This window comes from Lepidochelys kempii, chromosome 3 (genome assembly GCF_965140265.1).
Source record: "Lepidochelys kempii isolate rLepKem1 chromosome 3, rLepKem1.hap2, whole genome shotgun sequence".
Lineage (NCBI taxonomy): Eukaryota > Metazoa > Chordata > Testudines > Cheloniidae > Lepidochelys > Lepidochelys kempii.
The window spans coordinates 137,280,137-137,300,108 of NC_133258.1; the positions used below are offsets into that span (position 1 = coordinate 137,280,137).

At 40.9% G+C, this 19,972-nt stretch overlaps 1 protein-coding gene across 4 annotated transcripts in view; it reads left to right on the forward strand.

Moving 5' to 3' along the window:
- CHRM3 (cholinergic receptor muscarinic 3) overlaps positions 1-19,972 on the forward strand; it is a 462,402-nt gene that overhangs the window by 120,424 nt on the left and 322,006 nt on the right. For 3 of the 4 annotated variants that reach the window (XR_012157828.1, XR_012157829.1, XM_073335257.1), the window contains exon 2: positions 6,576-6,800. The exons of the other annotated variant lie outside the window; for it this stretch is intronic. The gene's annotated coding sequence lies outside the window, so the exon portion shown is untranslated. The remainder of the gene's footprint in view (positions 1-6,575; positions 6,801-19,972) is intronic. 4 annotated transcript variants of the gene reach the window in all.

Here is a 19,972-nt window from a genome sequence, read left to right on the forward strand (position 1 = left end):
TTATAAGTTGCAGCCTCTGTATTTAACTGTGGCATGTCTCATTGCTCCATGTCTGAATCAATGTCCTTTTCCATATGAGACCTTTTGATTTTTTTTTTAAATTCATTTTAGGCCTATGTGACTTTGATCTAAATTTTCATTAAAGAAAAATAAATGAATAAAATCAAAAGTCACCACGGCTTTGCCAGTCTATCTGGCTGTTTGGCAGTAGTGTTTGTGGAATGGCTGGCTGTCTCTGTTGTGATTTTTGTTAAGGGATATCTGAAGGGTGCAAAGTTCCCAAGCCAATGTGCATCAACACTGTCCTGAAGACTTGTAAGGGTGAGAAATTAGTTCAGTCTTCATGTCTATTCAATCTTTGCCCTTTCTGCTGAGACTGCTAACCAAAGGGGCACAATGGGCCCAATTCTGCAAACACTTATGTGCATAACTTTATGCATATTAATAGATTTTCTGAAATGAATGGGACTACTCATGCATAAAGCTAAGTATGTGCATAAGTGTTTTCAGAACTGGCTTCTTCATGCTGCTTGTGATTGGTTCAGCAATTTTTCATATTAAAGATATTATTCCTCTTTCTAGTTTTTGCTGGAGGTTCTGTTGTACTTTTTCTTTCCTTTCCCCCATTAACCATTAAGCTTGATATTTAGTGTCCTTAGTGCTCAGAAATAATTATTTAAAATTACCATCTCTCCATGTAAATCAACTTTAGCTGCTGATTTTTAACAGTAATTTGAATGCATTTTCTCTGGTACATATAATGCTATGGGTTTTAGCATATTACCGCCAATGGTTCAAATTCATTCCTGTTGTAGCTTCACTGCAATCAGTGACTGAATCTGTCCCATTATCTGGATAATGGGAAAAGTTGCAGATTTTATTCTTTGCCTATTGAAAGCACAAGGTTTAATGCAACTTTTACTGAAACTGGTAATATTGCTGTACCGGTCTATAAGAGGCATGTATAATAGCCTGTATGAATCACCCAATTTTATTATTCTACTAGGTTTGAGCCCCTGCATCGGTGGAGTCTCAGACATTATATTTGGAAGTCTTCCGTAGAAAGTACACGTGCTATTTGGGGCCAAATCTTTGTTCTATTAAAGTCCAATGGTTCTAGAATTTGGGGCTTATTTAGAGTCTTGATAATGGTATTCTTCAATTCTACTATCATGTTTATCACATTTGCAACCGTGTGTGTCTGATAAGCAGCACTTATAAAGGATGTGATGAAATGTGGCTTGAAGGTCTAGAGATTTAGCTGTATTTGATACAATTTGCATATGAGTCTCATACTGCCAGGGGCACAATAAAGATGTCTCCATTGCGGCACGATGGCCACCACAGTCTAGCTACTCAGGTCTATAATTTAGAATGAGAATAATTCTAAATTACAAGTGATGGGTCTGATTGTGCTACCCTTAATCAAAGTAAGGGTTGCGTGATTGGGCCATGTACTTTCAATTGGATTTCACTTACAATTCATGATGGCAAATATTCAGATTCTTGGAATTTGTTCTTAAAAAAAAGCCATTTTTTATTATTTCGGGTTTATGTATCAGCAGATATAAATGGAGAACAATGCCAAAACAATTTTCCAAAGTTCAAATAATATGCAGTTTTACAGTAGAAAGCATTACATCCTCAGACCTACATGCATGCTTAGTTTTAAACCCATGAGCAGCTCTACAGAAGTCAGTGGAATTACTTAGGTGCTTAAATTAAAGAATGTACGTAAGTGTTTGCAGGATTGGGATGGTAGCATGAAAGTTTAACGTTCCTAGTCAAACTAGATTACAGCTATATAACAAACATGGATGATGCAGATGATGAAAGAGATACATCCCTCAATTTTATTATTGTTTCAGGACATGTTTTGTCTAGACTCTTTTTGCTTCTTGTTGCTTTATTCAACAACTTCAAAATAAAATCAATTCTTTGGTTTCTATTTTGATTTTTTTAATTACACAGTCTCAGCTATTACAACAGAAGAGTTGATTTCTGAAAGCGAAAGAGGAAATGACAAGTACCTAAGGACTAAAGTTTAAGCTGGGATGAAGCACTGCCTCCCAAATTGTGGGTGCAAATCTAATTAATTGTATTGCTAACTGTCCAAAGTGGTCAGTGGTTCAGGTAATCACATTTGAAGATAAAACTGAATTGTTGCCACAAAATGCAGGTACAAATGTTTGTGTTGCTTTGGAGGTTCAACCAGACCAGTAAGGGGTTGTGTCACTACCTGTCCTGTAAACTTGGGTGCTTCTGTGCTGTTCAGCTTTGGCTCAGCTTCTACCAGCCTGCTTACTCCTTGCAATGTGACACCAACACCTCCTCTAGGCCCAAGTCTCCCCAAGACAATCTCCCCTGCAGTGCTCAGCCTCTCTCTATATATATCACTCACAAAACCTCATCAAGTTTGCTCTTCCCTTAAAGAGTCAGTGCACAGCACCAGCCTGTCAGTTTGACTGAGGATTTTATTCTTCAGTTTGGAACTCTGCACTGAGAGGGTTGTGTAATAAAAACAAGATAAAGTTTATTAACAAAGAACATATATTTAATTGATACCAAGTGTGATAGACCCAGGCAAGTTGGGTACAGCACAGTAGCAGAAAGCAGATATACTGGCCACTTTATTAACAATTTTCTGTTCCCTGACTGACCAGAGCAGGGGCTGCTCCAGGCTAATGAGAACATCTGACTCCTATTAACCTGCAAAGAGTCAGGTCAGGCCATTAAGCTAATGTGACCACCTGACTCTAATTAAGGCCACTCTGGTAACATAAAAGGGCTCACTCCAGTCAGGCAGAGAGGAGCCAGGGGAGAGGAAGTGCAGCTGAAGGGCTGGTTAATGAAGACACCCTCAAGTCATTGGTAAGGGAGCCCTAAGGCAAGGGTGAAGAAGGGAGAAACAGGAGAGCTGTGGGGAAGTGGCCCAGGGAAATGTAGCAACTCTGGCAGTGAAAGGTTGGCTGCTAATAGCTGCTACCATTAGGGTCCCTGGGCTGGAACCCAGAGTAGAGGGCGGGCCCAGGTTCCCCCCAACCCACCACTACAGAAGGGGAAAACAGGCCCCTGTCAGGACAGGAGGCTAAACTGTTTTGGCATGAGGCTGTAGGAGCAACAGAATTCTGTGGGAATTCTCTCACCAACCTCCATTGCTGGCTTATGATGAAAAGGGCTCAGTAGATTGTATCTCTGGCCCTAGAACGAGAGGGGCTATATGGAGGGTTGCAGTGAGCCTCTGAAGCTAGCCTAAACCGCCTGGAAGCATGGGACCCACTGGGACAAGGTTGGAGCTCTGCCACACAAGTAAAAGGAATAGTGCTTGCAACGGTTACAAACACACACAAGTAAAGATACACTTCTAAGACTAAATCCTAACTTAACAAACAGGAGTTTTTGGTCAGAGTAGTTTTCTCACCCTAGTTGTTCTTCCAGCATGCTTGGCCAGTCCATAGCCAGGATCCAACACAAAGCCTAAAGCACTTGGTTGGTTTGTCTCCTCAGGTGAAGGGTGCCAAAAGGGCTTTCTCTCTCTGCTTCTATTCTCAAAGTTTATCTTTGTTTTCAATGTCAGGAAGTTGCCCTATGAGCTCAGCTTGCTGTGTTCACCAGGTGGCTGATACCCTGTTAATTTCTGCAGTATCCTTCCCCCCACCCCTCCTGATAGTTAAGTGGCTATCTCTCCAACTCCCTAGTTTCGTGGCTGTGTTTACCTTTATGTAACTGTACTTCCATTTTCTTTCCTTGCTCAATTTACACTGGAGATGCATTCAAGCAGCTGGAACCACATTCCTTTGTCTAAGGGATCAAGGCACCCCGCCAACACATTTTCCATATTTCACGTATTACCAGCACAAATTTATAATTTTCGTATGTCACCATATGTACACCACAAAGTAACGTTAACGACCACCATGATACCAGTTCACATAAGATACCTTACATGATCCCTTTTAGATACAGATTATGACAACAGTGAGTTGGGGTGCACTGAGTTGGTCAGGCCAGCTGAGACTCATTGTTATATACCAGGGAGCCCCTTGCCCTCTGGCATTGGGATGCTCTTAGGGTCACAGTGTTGCAGACACAGCTTGAACCTGCTAAAGACAGGCCACCTCCCTGAAAATATGCCCCTAAAATCAATCTATTACTGCTCTGGATCTCATCATCTTCCCAGTACTTTTCTCTACATGTTCCCACATTCTCCTCGTTACCCTTTTCTATAAGTAATGTCCGCCGCACAAAACTGAAAAGCTCCCATCCGCTTTGCCTTTAGTCCTTCTGTATCCTCTTCAGAGCCAACCTTTTAGGGAAAAGACGTACATGGATCGTTTTGTTCATTCGTTCAACCCTCTCCCATAACCTCGTATCTTTCTAAATGAGCAGGAAGCTATTTGTGACTGGTGACTCACTGTAAAATTTTATGAGGGATTACACTGAACATTGTTGATTTACTTTCTTCCAGCTTTCAGTGGTCAATGACCTAGCAGAATTCCTTTGTAAATACTTTTACAAGTATTGAGCCACGGAAATCTCAAGGTTTCAGCCTTTCATGGTAATGGTGGTTTGTCTCATTCCAGGCAAATGCAAATAGAAGGAAGAGTTGACAAATTTTGTACTTTAATTTAATGAGGAAATTACTTGGCATTTAACTATAACATGGAGGTCCATGATCAATCTCCCATCCTTCACCCCAACACTGTATGCAAACTCTAATATATTAATGTAGTTCATTAAAAATACCAAAAAAACCTATCAAGATGCATACATAAAGTATTCATTAATCACTTGAGCACCACAAGAGGTCTAGGATCCTTGTAGCTCTTGCCATGAAGAGGACTTCCCAGCTGGCATCTGCCTCTATGACCTTTCATTTTACTACAAAAGTATGGAGGCTGTATTAACTTGTAAGTGAGTTTCTGCTGCGTGCCAGATTGGGGTGGAATGAAGAGCATTCCTCTGACTTGCCCATCTTAACCTACATATGGAACACCAAATCCATGGAAGTTCTCTGTGGAGTCCAAGGGGAGGGTGTGTGTTGTTTGTACCATGGATGCAGCAGACCCTCCCCTCTGAGGAGATACCACATCCATTCATATAAAAGATCCTTTCTTTGGGTGAATTTAGGAGGACCAATCCTTCCTCCATTTCCCTCTGCCCCACAATAGTGTCTTACATTTCCATCTGACATCTTTTCCTACTAAAGGGTCAGAAATCTCTTCACAAAGTTATCAAATTATATAAACCCACAGAAAAATAATTGTATGCAATACTGAAATACAGCCATCACTGAGATGCAACACTACGGCTGTTTATAAACTGTTAAATTATGTGGTTTTATTCTTCTGTCTTTGGATTTTCACTTTGGGTCAGATTTTCAAAAGTATTCAGCACCCAACATGCTGAGTTAGCCTGAAATCTGGCCACTCTGGTGCTTAAGTGGAAGCTGGGCTCTTTTCTGAAAATCAAACCCCTGATTGTGTGAGAGCCCTTTTGAAAACTTTGACCATAGTCTTTTAAGATTAGTCAGCCAGGAAATAGTGGAAAATGAGAGGGAGATAGCAAATAGTACTTCTAATCTGCAGCTGGAAATCCAACTACCCTTAACAATTTGCAGAAGAATACACCCACACATATATTGCCTTAATAATAAATAAATCTCTTTGCAAATTAGAAATAAAATGCATTTCTCATTTTTGTTGTGAAATTAAGCACTTTTCTCTCTACTGTTACTCATTTATAGTTCATATTCCAGATTTAAAAAAATAAATAAAAAAACTGGCAAGAGGGTTGCCTGTACATGTAAGTGTATATTTCCTTTCCAAAACATTGAATTTAAAAAAATCCAAAATGTTACAAAAAAAGGAAAACTACATTGTCCCAAACTTGCTAGAGACTCAGAGAGAGGGAAGGTCTGAGAAAAGTAACAGGAAAGATATATTGGCAGGAGAAAAGTCTTTGAGTACAAATTGGAAAATAAGATTATATATATATATATATACAATATGAAGAAAATCAAGCGACTGGGGAAATGATGCAGTGAAAATTGTTATGGGTAAACTTTTTGTTTATGATTAGGTAGTGTTCAGGTATCTGACCTCAGTGAGCCTTCTTGACTTTATTAAGAAAAACTTCAGCATCTTCTGGGGAATCAAATACTTTCACGTTATTGGGCAGGAAAATCTTCAGTTTGGCTGGATGTACAAAAGTAAACTTCAGCAAAAATACTTAAAGATAGGATTAAAGTTGCAAATGTTAGTTACATCCACAAGAAATTTTTGGTGAAACAAAATCCATTATAAAAATTGTTTTGCCTGGAAAAAGATAATATAATTACAATTCCCATATGCCCTGGTATCTGAGGAGTTATTGAATCTTTTTCTACATAGACTAGTGAAATACTGTAGTATTTCAGATACTGCAGCATGGTAACTGAGGGAATATTTACATTTTAACTGTGATCATAGCAGTTACAGAGGTAAATATTAATTGATGTGTGTTGATTTTTATTGGAAAAATCTTGGAACTAAGTCCAGATAGTTAATCCACTTTAAATGTTTTTTACCTTCTAGATCTTCCACCTGTAGAAGTCAGGTTTCAGAGGAGACAGCTGCCTCTAGAATCCCGATGATTCTGCCTTTTTTTTTCTTCATCCACCCTTTTCAAGATTGTTGAGCTTCTTTTCCAACATCTAAGTTTTGTTTTCTACTCTTTATTGGTAACTTTTGGCAGCTGCAATGGCTTCTTCGGAAAGAGATGTGTGCTCCTCAACTCCTTTGTCTCTTCTCCAGTGATTGGTAAGTTGCTTGACTAAACTGTCAGTATAGGCAACAAACTTATCAACATCACCTTCAATGAAGATGAGTTACAAAGGAAATTTCCTGAGTGTGTTGTCAGTTAAAACCAAAGCGATACTATCCTCTCCATCTAAAACAAAAAACATAGTGCAATCAGTTACCTCATGCCTCTTTTTCTCTCCCCTATTCACATCCACTTTCCTCAGGATAAAATCACTGGAGCTGAGATTTCTTTAAAAAGCTGAAAACCTTTCTAGAGAAAATGAGGATTAGCGCTAGGTAAATTTATTTTACCTACCTTTAAACCTACATGAACATAATGGGATCTAAATTATATATTGACAAAAGAGGGGAAAATGGAGCACATTCTAACAGAATCAGTGCTGTAGTTTATTTACTACTAGCCATTCATTTGTTTTAGTTCATAATTTCCAAATTTAAGCTGATACTTTTATTCTTTGCATGGTCATGGTTTATTTCTGGATTGTTGAACTTCTGTGTTCAGTGGTGTGATAGTGCTTAGGTACTGTAGTAGTAGACACAGTAGAAATGCCTAAGACAGAAGACAGATCCTTATTTTATATTTCTGTTTCTTAGTTATTGTTTACAATAGAGAACTAGGCTTAATGTAGGACTATCCTTCTGTGTTTTATGATTATAAAGGTGTTTTGGATTTATTGTATTTCAGATCTTGCCTTTCTGTGATTTATGCATCGACATGCTTAATTTTTCAGTTTAAAAAAAAACACTTAGTAGTGACTACAGAAGAGTGAAAAACAAATAGCCTTTGAAAAATGAAGGGGAAACAAAAGAGAGAAATTCTGATCAAAAACAGAAATGCTATTTAATAAAATATGTAAGGCATTTCTTGTTACAAGCTTAGTTTTGGAGAGCAGTGTTTTATTTCTAATACAACAGAAGCTTCCCTTTGGCTAAAAAATCATCTTGTTTTGTTCTTAAATTTGACTCAGTCTTTGGAAAACAAACTACCTGGTTTAAGATTTCAAACAAAATGGCTCATGAATCAAATTAGTTTTGCAAAACTCAAAAATATTTTGCAAAATGACAGGCTTTGACTGTCCCTGCTTAAGCGGAATCTCTCAAATAAAACAAAACAAAACAACAAAACTTTGGCGTGTCTGAAAAGATGTATATTTACAGGAGAGATGGCAAGAACTCACAGAGAGCACCACCAAATTGTGTCTGAATGACAAGGATGTAAATCTCTTCATTTACTATTTAATAGTAATAAAATTTATATTAATGTGCTCTGAAGGACAGCAACTACTTTTGAGCCAGGAAAAATTCCTGGCTATCTCTTTGTGCCCTGATTAAAACACTTGAAGATAAAACATTACAATTCAGTGTTTTGTAAAGGATGTATTAGGAACACAGTTATATTATTATTTTGTATAAAACACAGTTATAAATTTACATTCCTTTGTGCATAGTACAATATAACTATCTTGAATAATAACTATACAGGGATAAATTTGTGACCACACACAGAATTACATTTAAATCAAAGCATCTTTCTTTGTTGGTTCAGATTTTATTAAATTACAATAATTGTTTTGTTAAGAGATTTTTAAATTGATAGGACATAGAGAAAAGAGTGGTGAACTATGTTTTACATTTTAATGTCACCAGCCTTGAAACAGTTCTCTGCTCATGTTTTTGGATGAGTTAATTCATAAGTGGCAGCTGGCGTGGTATACTACTACCCTTGGCAATTGCCTTATTTTAAAGGGTGGGAAAGGTGGTGTAGTAATATTGATTATCCCACAAGCAGTGCTTTGGAGGGTCAATTAAAGACCATTTATTTGCAAGCTGACGAGCAGCCAGTATTGAAAATTGGAGCCATTGGCCTTGTTATTACCAGTAGCTCTGCACCAGAGCCATGCAGCTCAGTAGATGTGACAGGCATATGGTTGGGGGAAGAAGGGAATTTCTAATCACTTATCCCCATGCAGCAAAACTTTGTCGTCTGTCAAGAAAGCATGTTTGTTTCAGCTTTGAAGTTGTGGTCTCGTTTTTATAGATATTTTAAAGGGAAATATTATTGCTGCTATGACTGTCTGAAGGCATTTCTCTGCATTTTGCTTTTTTTCTGTTTTGGGCTATTGTGCCAAGGTTCCTCATGATTTTCTTGTTTAGTGTCTGACTTTCAGACTGATCTCTGCCTGGTTCCTCTAGGATTCACCACTGGATGTGTAGACGGTACAGCCAGCGATGCAATGGCGAGTGACCAGTGCCAATCAATAAACCTGTCTCCCCTTGGGAAGCCCCAATGGTGCACAAGGACAGGGTAGTGGAACCCCCTGGGTGTAGGAAATGTCCCCAGAAAAAGGATGAGCCAGTATCCTGTTGGCCAATGGTACCCACACTACCGGGACCACAGCCATTTAGAAAAGGCGCAGTTGCGATAAGGCAGATACTTCCTTCATCTCAGAGTGGTGGTCCAGCTAGAAGCTGCAGCAGGCCTGTACCAATCATCTTGATCATCATCTTGCCGTTAGAGTTCTATAGTTCCTGCCAAGAGAGAAGGTGGAAGGCCTATGGCAACCCCTTCCTTCTTTGTTTTGCCTAGGCATAAACATCAAAGGTCTGTGCTTGATGGTTGCTCGGCCTGGTGGGGAAGAACCCAGGCATTCAGCAGCCACTCAGATGTCCAAGCAGCCCTATGTAGGAGTGGCCTGCATATCCCAATTCATGGAAAGCCCTAGAAAAGGTGGGCTAAAAAGCTTCCTTCCAACTTCTTTCCTGGCTCTAAACTAATTATTGCTTGTTGGAATGTTTGCACTATGCTAACCGGCCTTAAACTGAAAGACCATGAATTTCAGAAAACAGCCATAATTGACAGAGAACTACTGGAAGTCGATATTGCAGCCCTCAGTGAGATGGGTCTTTTTGAAACTGGATCACTAGATGAAGTAAATTACCACTTCTGCTGGTCTGGGAAACCGGAAAATGAACCAAGGTTATACTGTCAGTTTTGCTGTCAAGAAGTCTGTCCTCTGTGCATTTACCCTTCTGGTATTTATCAATGAGAGGATCACGTGGCTGGATGGGAATATGAACTCTGGAACCCAGACTCTTCTGTCCATCTACAGGCCAATACTTGACTACTCCAAACAGCAAAAAGGGGAGTTCTATTTTCAACTGGAACAAATCCTCAAGAATGTCCCTCTAAGGAACAGACTCGGTGATTTCTTCAAGAATCTCCCCCTGAGGAACAGACTCTGTGATTTCAGTGCCCATGTGGGTAATCACTGCAAAGATTGGGGATACATCATTGGCTAACACAGCACAGGTAGCATCAACAAAAATGGCCAGTGTGTCCTTGAGCTTTGCACCTCTTGTGATCTGATAGTCTCAAATACCTATTTTGCTGGCAACAGTAGCAGCAAGATCACATGGAGGCAACCCGCTCAGGACACTAGCATCAACTTGACCTCACCTTGATCTGTCACAGAAACATTCACGATGTACCACATGCTTGACCAATGCATAGCGCTGATTGCAACGCTGGCCATACCCTTGTCAGGACAAAGCTCCAATTACATCATAAAAAGATCCAATATGTGAATTCAAAAGACGCATCTCACCTCAGCATCACTAACATGAAGGACTCTGACACATATGCAAAGTTTCAATGTGTGCTTGAGCGTGTTTCTGAAAAAAGATCTACTTGATTCCCCTGATTATGACATCTTGTGGGAAAATGTCAAGAATAAGACACTGGCTGCTGAAAAGGATTTCTTTGGAACAACAAAGAAAAAACAACCTGACTGATTCGCAGCATCAGAATATCTGCTGCTCCCACTCATAGGAAAGAAAAAGCAAGCTCACCTAACTTTACTTCAACAACCAAATAAGTCCAGAAATCTTAAGTTCAAAGAGGCTGCAGTCCAGAAAGCCACCAGAGAATGTGCCCAGAACTATTGGCAAGGCCTATCCAAAAAAGATTCAGACCTGCTTTGAAAGAGGGAACTTCATGGTACCTATGATGGAATCAAAGAGACACGTGGTTCAATTTGTAAAAAGACTGCAAACCTGAAAACAAAAGATGGTACCATCCTGACTGATAGGCAAGAACAACTTGACCAATGGACTGAGCATTACTAAGAACTCTACTCAAAGGATGACTTTATCTGTCATACTGTCTTAGCTGCCATCCCCCAGCTTCCAAAGATGCAGGGACTGGACCAAACACCAACTCTTGAACATGTAGAGCAGTGGTTCGCAACATGCGGCCCGATTAGCACACAGCTGTGGCCCCGCTCATCTGTATGCTAAAGGCTGGCCTGCATGGCAGGGTCTGGGTTCCCAACTGCCTGGCATGGTGGGCTCTGGGCTGCCCTGCTGCCCAGCATGGTGGGGTCAGGGATCCAGGGCTGCCACCCAGCCCTTCAGGTTTGGGGATCCAGGACAGGCAGCTGGCCGTCCCTGCATGGCAGGAGTCCGGGGTCCAGGATTGGGGTCTGGGCTGCTGCTGCCCTGCCACCTGGCCCCTGGGGCCCAGATAACACATTGTGGGCTGCATGTGCTGCACACAATGATAAATAATTTTGAGAGCCACTGATGTGGAGAAAGCTATCAAAGAGGTTTTGCCTGGGAAAGCAGCATGCAACCACCAGATGTCTCCGGAGCACCTAACGGCAGGGCAGGAAGAGAGCCTGTGAGCGACGTCCAGGAGCTTCTCTGTGCCTCCTGGGAAGAAACCCCCAAGGTCTGAAAGATGCAAACATAATCACTTTTTACAAAAAATAAAGGGGACAGAGCAGACTGTAACAACTACTGATGGATATCTCTGCTCAGTGTGGTCAGCAAGGTGCTTATGAGGGTCCTGCTGAAAAGACTCAAGTCCTTGCTGAGAGAACTTATCCTGAGAGCCAGTGTGGGAGCCAGATGCTCCGTGACTGACATGTCCTTCACAATGCGCTGGTTGCGAGAAAAATGCTGTGAACAACAGGCACCTCTGTGTGTAGCAAGGCCTTTGACAGAGTTAGCAGGAATGGCATATACCTGTCGAAAACTGGCTGTCCACACAAAGTGCTCTTCCTATTTAAGGAGTTCCATGAGGGAATGAAGGCAACTATCCAGTATGAAAATGAAACATCATCTGAGTTTAGTATTAATGCTGGCATGAAGCAAGGCTGCATCTTAGGGCCTATCAGTTTTGGCATCTTCTTCCCAATTCTCCGTAAGTATGCTTTTGGAAACAGTCAATCTGGTGTAGTAATTAAATAAAGGTTAGATGGCAGCTTGTTCAACATCAGAATATTTCAGAGCAAAAGGCATGTCACCCAGGTCACTATTCGGGATTTGCTCTTTCATAGATTCATAGATATTTAGGTCAGAAGGGACCATTATGATCATCTAGTCTGACCTCCTGCACAATGCAGGCCACAGAATTTCACCCACCACTCCTAAAAAAGACCTCACACCTATATCTGTGCTATTGAAGTCCTCAAATTGTAGTTTGAAGACCTCAAGGAGCAGAGAATCCTCCAGCAAGTGACCCGTGCCCCATGCTACAGAGGAAGGCGAAAAACCTCCAGGGCCTTCCAATCTGCCCTGGAGGAAAATTCCTTCCCGACCCCAAATATGGCGATCAGCTAAACCCTGAGCATATGGGCAAGATTCATCAGCCAGATACTACAGAAAATTCTTTCCCGGGTAACTTGGATCTTACCCCATCTAAAAACCCATCACAGGCCATTGGGCCTATTTACCATGAATATTTAATTACCAAAACCATGTTATCCCATCATACCATCTCCTCCATAAACTTATCGAGTTTAATCTTAAAGCAAGATAGATCTTTTGCCCCCACTACTTCCCTCGGAAGGCTATTCCAAAACTTCACTCCTCTGATGGTTAGAAACCTTCGTCTAATTTCTAATCTAAATTTCCTAGTGGCCAGTTTATATCCATTTGTTCTTGTGTCCACATTGGTATTGAGTTTAAATAATTCCTCTCCCTCTCTGGTATTTATCCCTCTGATATATTTATAGAGAGCAATCATATCTCCCCTCAACCTTCTTTTAGTTAGGCTAAACAAGCCAAGCTCCCTGAGTCTCCTTTCATAAGACAAGTTTTCCATTCCTCGGATCATCCTAGTAGCCCTTCTCTGTACCTGTTCCAGTTTGAATTCATCCTTCTTAAACATGGGAGACCAGAACTGCACACAGTATTCCAGGTGAGGTCTCACCAGTGCCTTATATAACGGTACTAAAACCTCCTTATCCCTACTGGAAATACCTCTCCTGATGCATCCCAAGACGACATTAGCTTTTTTCACAGCCATATCACATTGGCAGCTCATAGTCATCCTATGATCAACCAATACTCCAAGGTCCTTTTCCTCCTCCGTTACTTCTAGTTGATGCGTCCCTAGCTTATAACTAAAATTCTTGTTATTAATCCCTAAATGCATGACCTTACACTTCTCACTATTAAATTTCATCCTATTCCTATTACTCCAGTTTACAAGGTCATCCAGATCCTCCTGTAGGGTATCCCTGTCCTTCTCTAAATTAGCAATACCTCCCAGCTTTGTATCATCTGCAAACTTTATTAGCACACTCCCACTTTTTGTGCTCAGGTCAGTAATAAAAAGATTAAATAAGATTGGTCCCAAAACTGATCCTTGAGGAACTCCACTGGTAACCTCCCTCCAACTTGACAGTTCACCTTTCAGTAGGACCCGTTGTAGTCTCCCCTTTAACCAATTCCCTATCCACCTTTCAATTTTCCTATTGATGCCCATCTTATCCAATTTAACTAATAATTCCCCATGTGGCACAGTATCAAACGCCTTACTAAAATCTAAATAAATTAGATCCACTGCGTTTCCTTTATCTAAAAAATCTGTTACTCTCTCAAAGAAGGAAATCAGGTTGGTTTGGCACGATCTACCTTTTGTAAAACCATGTTGTATTTTGTCCCATTTACCATTGACTTCAATGTCCTTAACTACCTTCTCCTTCAAAATTTTTTCCAAGACCTTGCATACTACAGATGTCAAACTAACAGGCCTATAATTACTTGGATCACTTTTTTTCCCTTTCTTAAAAATAGGAACTATGTTAGCAATTCTCCAATCATATGGTACAACCCCTGAATTTACAGATTCATTAAAAATTCTTGCTAATGGGCTTGCAATTTCTTGTGCCAATTCTTTTAATATTCTTGGATGAAGATTATCTGGGCCCCCCGATTTAGCCCCATTAAGCTGTTTGAGTTTCGCTTCTACCTCAGATATGGTGATGTCTACCTCCATATCCTCATTCCCATTTATCATGCTACCATTATCCCTAAGATCCTCTTTAGTCTTATTAAAGACTGAGGCAAAGTATTTGTTTAGATATTGGGCTATGCCTAGATTATCCTTGACCTCCACTCCATCCTCAGTTTTTAGCGGTCCCACTTCTTCTTTCTTTGTTTTCTTCCTATTTATATGACTATAGAACCTTTTACTATTGGTTTTAATTCCCTTTGCAAGGTCCAACTCTACTTGACTTTTAGCCTGTCTCACTTTATCCCTACATATTCTGACCTCAATAAGGTAGCTTTCCTTACTGATCCCTCCCTTCTTCCACTCCCTATATGCTTTCTGCTTTTTCTTAATTACCTCTCTAAGATGCTTGCTCATCCAGCTTGGTCTACAACTCCTGCCTATGAATTTTTTCCCCTTTCTTGGGATGCAGGCTTCCGATAGCTTCTGCAGCTTTAATTTAAAATAATCCCAGGCCTCCTCTACCTTTAAACCCATAAATTCTTCAGTCCAATCCACTTCCCTAACTAATTTCCTTAATTTTTGAAAGTCAGCCCTTTTGAAATCAAAAACCCTAGTTGCAGATTTATTTTTGTTAATCCTTCCATTCAGTTTGAACTGAATTAGCTCATGATCACTTGAGCCAAGATTATCCCCTACAACCATTTCCTCTATGAGATCCTCATTACTCGCCAAGACCAAATCTAAAATGGCATCCCCTCTAGTCGGTTCAGCAACTACTTGTTGAAGGAATCCATCAGCTATCGCATCTAGGAAAATCTGAGCCCTATTATTATTACTAGCACTCATCCTCCAGTCTATATCTGGGAAGTTAAAGTCTCCCATGATCACACAGTTTCCATTAGTATTTACTTTATTAAAAACATTAAAAAGGGCTCTATCCATATCCAAATTAGATCCCGGCGGTCTATAGCACACCCCAAGCACTATCCCAGGGGAGGCTCTAATAGTTTTCTTCCCCATTTTAATTATTGCCCAGACAGACTCAGTCATATCCATTTCATCGCTTCTTATTTCTTTACATTCTATCTCATCATTGATATACAGTGCTACTCCACCACCTTTACCTTTATTTCGGTCTTTCCTAAACAGCACATACCCTTCAATACCTGTAGCCCAGTCATGACTACTATTCCACCAGGTCTCTGTTATACCTATAATATCTGGTTTCACTTCCTGCACCAGTAACTCTAGTTCCTCCATTTTGTTACCTAGGCTCCTTGCATTAGTGTACAAACATCTTAATTTTTGCTGTTTGGCCTCACTCACATTCTGTACCCTATTAGGCACGGTTATTTTACTACCAGTATAACCTATTAGACTTGTATCTACACTGCCCTTCCTCCTACCTACAGCTGTATCCACTCTTACTTCATTTTCTTTCCACTCTATGCTAAATTCTGGCGTGGAGATTACCTGGACATCTCCCAACCATCTCCCCCAAATTCCTAGTTTAAAGCTCTCTTAATCAGTTGTGCCAGCCTCCATCCTAGAAGTCTATTTCCTTCCCTACTCAGATGAAGTCCATCCCGAGAGAACTGTCCTCTATCCATGAATGCCTCCCAATGGCCATACATCCCAAAGCCCTCCTTATAGCACCACTGCCTAAGCCATCTATTGATAGTCATAATCTTGTCACACCTTTGTTGCCCTTCTCTAGGAACAGGCAGAATCCCACTAAAGATCACCTGAGCCTCAATTTCCTTAAGCGTCCTCCCCAGCCTAACATAGTCTCCCTTAATACTTTCCAGTGAGAATCTAGCCGTATCATTTGTTCCCACATGAAGGATAATTAGGGGATTCTTTCTCGCTCCCTTTAGAATCCTTTTTAACCTCAGGTCTACATCCCGTATCTTAGCACCTGGAAGACAGCACACCCTCCTATTTTCTGGATCAGCTCTGGTTACAGGCCTATCTATTCTTCTCAATAAAGAGTCCCCAATCACATAGACCTGCCTTTTCCTAGTGACGGTGCTATTCTCCAGTCTATCCCCTGTTCCCTCTGGCTGCAAGTTTTTTCCATTCCCATTCTCCCTTGTAATCCTTTTTAACCCATCCTGTATCCTCCTGGGGCTCATATTTGGTGTAATCTCCATTAACTCTTCCCCTTTTCCTATAGGACTAACCGCTCTTCTCTTCTTCCTTGCCCTGTCACCTTCAGTGACTACCTGCTGAGCCCCTTCTTCATTTTCCAACTCTGCAAACCTATTCTGAAGCTCTATTTCTCCTTCACTAGCCTGTCTTTTCCTCTGCCTAGTTCTTTTAGTCACATGCTTCCACTGACCACTTTCCTCACCCAGTCTCCCCTCAGAATTCCCTAGTCCTGCTTCCATCTGCAAGTCTGAGCTTTTCCCTTCAGATACCTCATGTCTTTGCTCCATAATCTGCTCAAACCCCTTCCTAAACTCTACCAGACTTTCCACCTGCATCTCCAAACCTCTGATCTTTTCCTCCATCAGCTCTATCAGACGGCATTTCATGCAGACAAAACTCTTACCAGGTGCCCCCTCCAGGATCATGTACATACCACAGCTTCCACATCCAGTCATCTTCATTGTGTCATCTGCTACATGGGTCACTCCCACTGCCACCTCTGAATCTGTCATAGCCTTCCCACCTTCTCCTCCAACAGAACTCCCACTCCAACTCCCCTGTTTACAGCTCTGTTTGCTAGCTCCTGTGCCACTGCCTGACTGGCTGCTACCTTTATAGTACCCCTAGTCAGGGAAGCCCCGCCCCCTAATCAGGGCTCAGCTTCTCTCCCAGCACAAAGCCCCTACACGTACAGATACTAACAATACAAAAAAAACTTTGAAGATGGCAGTGTATTTGTCTCTAACTCACGTGTTGAATAAGTTCTCTGATGCATGTATTCAGATTGGCATAGTAACCAGTATCAAGAAAACAGTTGTCATGTCACAGGGTACCAACATCCCACCTAAAATCTATGTCAATAATGAAACTCTGGAGAATGTGGATCGCTTCTGTATCTTAGCTCAACCTTAACCAGCTCACTTAGCCTTGATAGATAACTTGATGTGAGAATCAGCAAAGCCTCTGTTACCTTTGGCAAACTTACCTCACATGTCTGTATCAACAAGCTGCTAACCCTGAACATGAAAGTCTCCGTTTATCAGACTTGGGTCCGCAGTACTCTCCTTTATGGCTGTGAAAGCTGGGTCACATATTCCAAGCAGGAGCAGAGATTGAACAGCTTCCACATTCACTGTCTCAGAAAAGTCCTTGGAGTCACTTGGGACCAATGGGTGGCTAACAACAAGGTCTTTGAGAGAACCAGCCTACAGTCTATGCAGGCTTTGCTGGCTGAGACACATGGAGCATATGCTTCAAGATAGTCTCCCGAAGGCTGTACTCTGTGGTCAACTCAAGAACTGCCTGTGACGCAGAGGAAGGCCAATTCACCAATACAACAATAAGGTCCAGCAAGGTCTGAAGAAATTCAGCATTCTCAATGACAACTGGCAGAACCCTGCCCACAACTGCTTAGTCTGGAGAAGCCAGGACAAGGCTAGCGCAGTCATTGCGGAGAGCTATCAGAGAGCCCAGGCTGAGGCCTGCAGGTGAGCCGAGAAGCAGTGTGTTCTCTAATCTCCATCTGGCGAGTAGCCATTGTGGGAAGGTCTGCCTTGGGCTCTTTTCCCACACTACTGTCAAGCACCATTGACTGACTGTCTGACTTTGTCATGTTTCTTTTCATCTGTCAAGATGTTGGATGGATGTAGTGTCTGACTTTCACACAATTTTTGCCCTCAAGACTCACTTTGGGGATTTAATGTCTCATTTATTTTTTTAGCAAAGTGGAAAAAATATCATCATAGCAAACAGAAATTCTATCACATAGAACTTTGTTGGCCCCCAGCTTGCTTCATCAATAGGATTTGGATTTTTAGCTCTAAGGACAGAACTATTCCATTTGAGCTAACAGATTAACTGGTAGCAGTAATAGGCTGAATGTGGATCAGGCACTAGAGGATGATAAAACACAGATTGAGAGTGGGTTTCACAGTTATTTGCTGACAGCAGAGGAGTGGCTGAGACTCAGGGCTCAAATTCCAGGTTCTGGAGGGGATATGCTCTTCTGATTATCTTTCTCCCACTCCAGCCAACCCATTCAAATCTACACACACTGCCCACCTGTCTCCCTCTGCTTTCCACGCCCACTTCTGGCTACTGATCCTCTTTCCCTTTCTGCTTCTCACCCCCCTCTGGCTCCTGCAATCTCCTCCTCAGAACTCCTCCCCCTGATTCCTAACACCTCGTGTTTTCAGATCGGTTTCTCCTCTTCCTCGCTGAGTGGGCACCCTGAAGTGAAGTACTGAGAGCACAGGAGAGTGTCTTCTAGCTATCTGTTCAGGTGTCTAGTGGCTTTTTAAGACCTGGCTTGACAAAGCCCTGGCTGGGATGATTTAGTTGGGGTTGGTCCTACTTTGAGCAGGGGGTTGGACTAGATGACCTCCTGAGATCCCTTCCAATCCTAATGTTCTACGATTCTCTGGAGCAGCAATTGCAGGGAAAACCCTGCTGACCATCCTGTTTCCCTAGATGGAGCCTGTTGAGTCATTCTGTAGGAGATGATATGTGTTCAATCCAGACAAATGTAGGTGCTGTGTGGGGCTGGATAAAAAGTGTAGCAGCATTAGAGCTTCTAAAAAATAACTTTCTTGCAACCAATTCATTAATGAGGGCAAAACAACATATTTTCCCTAATTTAACTCCTAGAAACATCTGAACCATTTTTGCTAAAACTTTCTAAAAAAATAAGACTCCTGGAATGGAAATCTTCTCACCAAAGAGTTAAAGTTTGGCAAAGTTATAAGTACAATCGAACCTCAGAGTTAGAAACACCTTGGGAGTGGAGGTTGTTCATAACTCTGAAATGTTCATAACTCTGAATAAAACGTTAAGGTTCTTTCAAAAGTTTACAAATGAACATTGACTTAATACAGCTTTGAAACTTTACTATGGAGAAGAAAAATGCTGCTTTCCTTCTATTTTTTTTTTTAGTGTTTCACATTTAACACTGTACTATATTTACCTTTTTCTTCTTCTCTCTCTTTTCTTCTGCCTGATTGCATACTTCCGGTTCCAAATGAGGTGTGTGGTTGCCTGGTCAGTTCGTAACTCTGGTGTTTGTAATTCTGAGTTCTGCTGTAATTGAAATGGTTTCATACTTGAAAGTATTGGGGAAAAACTAATTTATGGGCTTCTTCCTCTGCTCCACCTATAATAAAGGCATATGTAATAATGACTATATTTAAAAAAAAATGTCCTACTAAATGGACCAAGTAGCCACATTTTTTGTAAAATAAAGCAGAAATCCTATACCTTTAAGATATATTCTTATCTAATGTTGTTTATATTGTAAGTATCATCTCATACCCAGTATACTCTTGCTTCTTTTTGGAAGCTTCTTCAATATTTAGGCCTAATGCAGTTGTTTATGTTAGCTTTTATAGGTTTAGGATACATTTTTATGAGAATAAATTACATATAAAAACAATTAATTACTGCTAATAAAACTACCACATGGCAGAGTACAGTACATACTGCAGTATCAGAATTTATCTTATTTGTTTTTATCACATTAGTAGAAAAATATTCCCAATATCTTGTTACTCCCTGAAGTAGGACATTCTTAGGCCCTAATAGCAAAGGATGAGAATAGTGCAGAGGAGTACATTAAGTTTTGGCTGCCAGCATCTTTTGGTCAGCGGAGCATTGTGTTAATTTTGTTGGGGAGGGGATACTGATTTTTCTCATTGCCTGGGGTTAACTTGCAATGAGATGTGGGTTAAAATGTAATAAAAATACATTCTCAAAAATCTATTTTTATTGGTTATATGAAATC